The 6,189-nt window shown below is 36.6% G+C and overlaps 1 long non-coding RNA gene across 1 annotated transcript in view; it reads right to left on the bottom strand.

Moving 5' to 3' along the window:
* LOC118753323 overlaps positions 1–2,939 on the bottom strand; it is a 3,115-nt gene extending 176 nt beyond the window's left edge. Inside the window, exons 1-3 of the long non-coding RNA XR_004994796.1 lie at positions 2,779–2,939; positions 2,372–2,528; positions 1,037–1,247 (exon numbers count right to left, since the gene is read on the bottom strand). This is a non-coding gene — a long non-coding RNA (uncharacterized LOC118753323). The remainder of the gene's footprint in view (positions 1–1,036; positions 1,248–2,371; positions 2,529–2,778) is intronic.
* Positions 2,940–6,189: the final 3,250 nt, after the last annotated feature.

The raw sequence follows: 6,189 nt of genomic DNA, 5'->3' as shown, positions 1-6,189 counted from the left end.
TTTCGAGTCTTCATGAACAAAGTAAGTTTTACTTACAGAAACTTTTAAAATATTAAAAAGACTCGGGTTGGCCGGACCTTGGTTACAAACCAACCCCTTGACGTTAAGTCCAATTTTTTGAAGTTCGGTTAAAGTGCGTCTCAAAATGGAATGTAGTTCTGCGCCAAGAAGGCCATTTTTGGTTATATAGTAAGAAAAAACATACTTCCATTTTGAGCATAGCCCTTTAACCATGAAAAAACAGCGCTTGTTCTCTACCCCTGATTTGCGTTGACCTTCCCCAAGGTCTACAAATCCATCGATTAAGTCTCTGGATTTGTTATACTGAAGATCTGATTTTATAGATATTTCATCAAACAATAGTACGCATATGCGCTCGGAAGCGAGCATTTTCTGGACGACTTTTTTTAAATTTTCAATGACATTGGCATCGAAACCAGGTACAACATACCGTATGGGGCGCCAACGCAATAGAGATGTTTTATTTGGTAAATTAAAACCAAGATCGTCATGCATAAAGTGTAAGACTTATTTGACAAATAGTTAATATTTTGTGCCAATGCTCTTTCCCCCTCGCTATAGCGTAAATTTTTAGCACTGACGATCATTTTAGCAAATGTGATAGCATCACTGCTAGCACATTTATCTGCTATTATTGCATGCTTATGCAAGTTCCGCCATTGATTTTTCAAATCCTCATTCTCTTTCTCAAGCTCTTTAATACGCTTGTTTAATTTTAACTCGTTACTTTGATAATATCGAGTGGCTTGAGCAACTCGTTCGCTGGCGGAAGTGGTGTTTAAGCCCAAACAGATTTCATTTCCCGTACGCGGCGCGCTTTTTTCCGCGAGAAGTGAAAATTTTTCGAATTCTTCTAAAGTTATATCGCCGTTTTCTTCTTTAACGACGCGTCTTGAATACGTTTTTGTGACCGGGGGGAAAACCCATTCAGAACAAACACTAGGCGACCGACTTCTAGTGATGTCTGGCTCTAAATACAATGAAGGCACCGTACCTTCTGAAAGTTTAAATTTACCTAAAAATTCCGACTCAAAGTGGCGTTGGCAAACGAATAATCGGTCGGCGTTTAACGCTTGTACTTTGCAAGCCAGGGCCCAACGCTGCCGAAGTTCTCCAGTCCTAGGAAAGGCAAACAAGCGCTTTTGCTGAGGAACACAGCCCGTGATACAGCAGCTTCGCTTGGGGTTGGAAGCGGTACAGCTATGCGGAGAGTCTCCATCCAATCCCTAATTGAGAAACGTTTTTATATACAAACTTCACCTTCCGACATAATTCCAAGAAAAAAATTTAAGTACCTAATAGTATGAAAAATAATGAAAATATTTAAAAAATGTATAAAACAATTTCGATTTAATTTAATCAAAGCAATCCCAAAGTGCAAGCAATGTAAAAATTTTCCAAATATTTGTCTAAGTACCTACCAAAAATTGTATATTGGTTGAGGTATGAAAAATAATTAAAATATCGAAAAAATTTACATAACCTTTACGGGTTTATTTATTTTTTTTTAAAAATGTGTAAAAAAAGACTTCATTATTCTGTAAAAAAAAATTACCTGCATAATTTTTAGTCAAAGTATGAAATCTTACATTACGCACCTAGGAGCACATATGTATAATTTAACAGCCTTATTCTGTATCACGAACGATAGGCAACAATTGGCTATAAAATGCGCCAACAAAATAGTTATAAAAAATCAACGCGAATTTTAAGACACTTCAAACATTCACATTATAATAATAAATTGTAACTGGCGTCTTTTGCCTTTATATAATGTTTCTTAATTTTTTATAAAAGGATATGTAGCTCAAATCGAGATTTCAAACTTAAAAAGTAGTCAAAAATGGTCAGAATGCCGCATTATTTTGTTTTCATATAAGAATATATGTATGTACATACATACGCGAATAAAATGCGCCAACAAAATAATTATAAAAAATCACCGCGAATTTTAAAGACACTGCAAATATCCACATTATTATTATAAATTGTAATGGGCTTCTTTTACCTTTTTTAAAGTTTATTAATCTTTTGTAAAAGAAAAATAGTCAAAAATGGACAGAGTGCCGCATTATTTTGTTGACCACTGTTTCGTTTTCATATAAGAATGTATGTATGTGCATACAAACATACATACGCATTCACTAAGGAGGACGTGACTCCACCGACTTTTAAATACATATTTAATATATATGTATTTCATCTGGAGCACCCTTCACTTTTTAAAACTATATTTTGAAACGCACTAAACACATTAACAATTTTTTCGCCACTTTAAATTAATTCACCGGCCTAAGAAAAAAAACTAACCTGCCTAATATGCACTTATATTATATGATTATTAACTTACCCAAGTTGAGCGTTGGAAGGGCACCCTTCCTCAGGCATTTTCCATCCACTACTTCGGGTTCGAAATGGTGGATGCATACGAAGGAGTTGTGGGGTGGCAGCTTCTTCATGGGGTCGATCCCCATATTCTCCATCCATCTACGGGCTTCTCTCGGATCCTGTGGAAAAGAAAAAAAACGGAAATCATTATTAATATTTTTGCAAGAGTGGGCGCGACATTTTCGCGGTCGCGGTGCCATTTTTGAGGTCGAAATCAAAAAAAGTTTGAAAAATACTCCGATGGCAAGAAAGTTTTCGTCAAACTAAATGGGCGTTGGTATTTTCCTTTGAAATTCGCATTTTTTCGAATTTGAAGAAAATCCAATTCAAAAAAGAAATCAAAACTTTACAAAAACAAAAACCACCAACCTGTGCGTTTAGATTTTCACCCACAAATTAACATACGAAGTCTCTCTCTTTGAGATTTAGCTCTGTTAACATTCTTCTTTTCTGATTTGTATTTTGCTTTCGCTGTTAAGTATTCCAAATATTTGTCGCTCTTAAAATGCGCTTCGCCAGTTTAGTTGGCTCGAAAAATGTGGCATTCACAGTTCTTGGACCTTCTCTATAAATATACGTTCTCTGCCACAACTAAAGCTATTCACAGTCGCCTTAGTTTCGACTTTTCTGGCTAAGTACCAACTTAAAATTTAGTTTCGGCTGCAGCTGCAACTAAGTCGTAACAAGGAAGAAGTATTTTATCAAATTAAGGGAAAACAGACGAAATATGTAAAAATTAAGTTGGTAGAGGGTGATTTTGATAATATTGAGTAATCTCCAATTAAAATTTACAAAGATCGATCCATTTTATTCGGAAGATGAAATTAAATGCGTATTACAATTCGAATAAAGCTAAATCACAAATTTATAATTGGAATAATTTAGATAAATTCTCAAATAATAAGTCAGTTTCACGCTAGTTCTTTTAAAGTAAATTTGTGCATAACATTTAGATATCTACTATTTGTATGTTTCACAGCATGCTTTCGATAAACATCGACTTCACATCACTGCGGTTGTTCTGGCTATTTCACACAATTAACAAGAAAATGATACCTTATTCTTTTGCATAATCATGCAATGAAAATAAAAATTACATAAACGGGTGATCAAACTTGACATTATTTAATAAAAATGTAATTTTTCCAAAATATCGTAAAGAAAAATCGGTACATTTTCACACTCATTTTACTATATCGTAAACTAAGTCGAAACTACTTAGTAGAAGTCTGAAATGCGACTATGAATAGAGGTAAATTTTAAGTTGGTACTTAAATTTAAGTTGCAACTTTGTTAGTTTCGACTTAGTTGCTGGACTATGAATACGCGCCAAAGAATTTAAATCTATAAGAGACAACACGTTGTAATTGTGATTGGATGAAAAGAGAAGGCACGCTCCTGATGTTCACACTCGCTACAATTATAACATGTTGTCTCCTCTTGTATATTTACGTTCTTTGGTAAAAGTAAACAAAAACCAGATTGCTTTGCTTTTTTCGCCTCTTCCTATTTGTAAATTGAATAGTCACTGCTCTTAATAGTTTTTTTCTGATCTAAGGAGTTTTTGGAATAAACTTCCAATAAATTAGTTTTACATGCGTAAATGTTTATAGCAAAAAGCTTATTTCCAAGTTTTTAAAAGCAAATATTTTATAATTGTTTGACGCGTAAATGTATTTATAAATAACTTTAATTTAAAAATGAAATGCAAATATAGAAGATGAGAAGCAAATGTGGTGAAGCCCATTCTCTATTGGAAAGATAAGCTCTCTTTTATAAAAATTTTCTTCAAGAATGGGCTGGATTTCACAACGAAGGCAGAATACATGGGTTAACGACGGTTGCCTTATGCTGGAGAGTGGCCAAGTTGTCAAGTCGGAAGACCATCCTCTTCCACCATTCATTATCAAATAGGAGGAAAGATATTCGTTTTTCAATTATTTAAATATTTTTAGCCGAAGCCAATGTTGAAATGACCGCTACATTTTCTTCTAGGTTGTGTAAAAATTTCATAACTGTCTGTTGGATCACCCTTTAAGCAGTTGATGGTTACTCAAATAACTTTGAACTAATTCACTCACTCTAACCAACTAAACACCCACTCATTGTAAACATGCATACAGACACACGCACACGTAGTTAATCTCATTTATTATTGCACTCATAATTCTCTTTATTCTTAATATTTCGCTTGTACATAGTACATAATTGGCAGGCATTCCAATAAATTATGACACATCTATCGCTCACTCCAAGCAGCTCGTTGTTTTAATCGTCTCGATAGTAATATATACGAGTTGAAAATTTCGCGTAGTTTGGCCTGGCAAAAATTCAGGTTTGGTTTGGAGAATATACACCCCCACATCCGACTTTCCCGCAAGCAAGAAAAAGACGTCTTGCATCGAACATTTTTGGCGCCCAACGTGGGGCCTGTGTCTATTCTACGACAAATAAGAATCATAATTCGCCATCATTCAACGGCTGCATCAGTAACAGCAATCAATCCGTTCGTTGGAGCAATAACAACAGTCAAATTTTTCGCTTTCTAACCAAAACACACTTCGTTCGCTGTTAGTGCATTTCACCACCGATTAGCAACTTCATTCCCGGCTGGATCCCTTCGATAATTTTGCAAGTCATACTATTGCTGTTCTGAACATAAAATTCACCGGTTAGAAACGCATGTATGTATGTATGTACCCTTACCCAAATACAGTTTTTGACTTTGCTGCTTTGCCATATATTCCGTACGACTGAAAGTACATAAGGCCTACATTTAATTGTTGTTGCGCCTTTTTTATTGCTTTGAGCCGTTGATACTGCCGCTAACTCGCATTCATCACTCTCACTGGTAGACCGCTTCGCTGCTAACACTACTCGCCGTCGTATACTTCGCTGCTGCTCTGTCAGCGCTACAGTCGCTGCTCTCGCTGAAGCTGCGCTGTTTTGCATTTTTTGTACTTCGCTTTTCTGGAATTTGCGCCAACAGTTGACCAACAGCACATATAAAACAGTCAGTAACCCAGTAGGAATTGTTTCGTCACATCACATTGTACATCAACCATGTCTCTTGAGGAATGCAAGCGTAATCGCTCGAACATAAAGCGCAACATTTCTCGCATCAAATCAATCGTCGAAGCTGTAAGGGAGTCAGACGACAAACTTTCTAATGCTGAATTGCAGTGTCGATTAGGAATCTTAGAGTCTTACTTTAAGCAAGCCTTGTCCGTACAAGCTGACATCGAAGACTTAGACCCCACAGACAACGGCCGTGCAGACCTAGAAGACAGCTACGTTGCAGTCCAGTTGAGCATCCAAGCGCAACTTGGAGAAGATGTTAACACTACGGTACACTACTCGGAAACGCCTCCAGCTGCATCTGTTACACCCTCGTCGCACCTACCAAGGTTGCCTCTACCAACTTTTAGTGGAGATTATGCGGATTACAAGAATTTCATCACGACGTTTACCCAGATCATCGCCCGTGAACCAAGGCTATCGAACATTGAAAAATTCAACTACCTTTTATCATGCTTAAAGGGTGCTGCACTAGAAACTGTTAAAGCATTTCAGGTTACTAATGAAAACTATTCGAAGGCTTTGGATAGGCTTAAGGAACGGTTCGACAACTCGACCTTAATTTTTTTGGAAGGCATCGCCTCACTCTTCACGTTACAGGCACCTGAGAAGTCAAACGCTCAACAACTGCGCAGCCTAGACAAGACATCGGCTATTTATAGTTCTTTGGAGTCATTGGGCTCAAGTACGAGCATCGCACAA

This window comes from Rhagoletis pomonella, unplaced genomic scaffold (genome assembly GCF_013731165.1).
Source record: "Rhagoletis pomonella isolate Grant_MI unplaced genomic scaffold, Rhpom_1.0 Rhpom_scaffold_02351, whole genome shotgun sequence".
Lineage (NCBI taxonomy): Eukaryota > Metazoa > Arthropoda > Insecta > Diptera > Tephritidae > Rhagoletis > Rhagoletis pomonella.
Note: the sequence above shows the minus strand (reverse complement) of the source record. Positions and strands in the feature narration are given on the sequence as shown.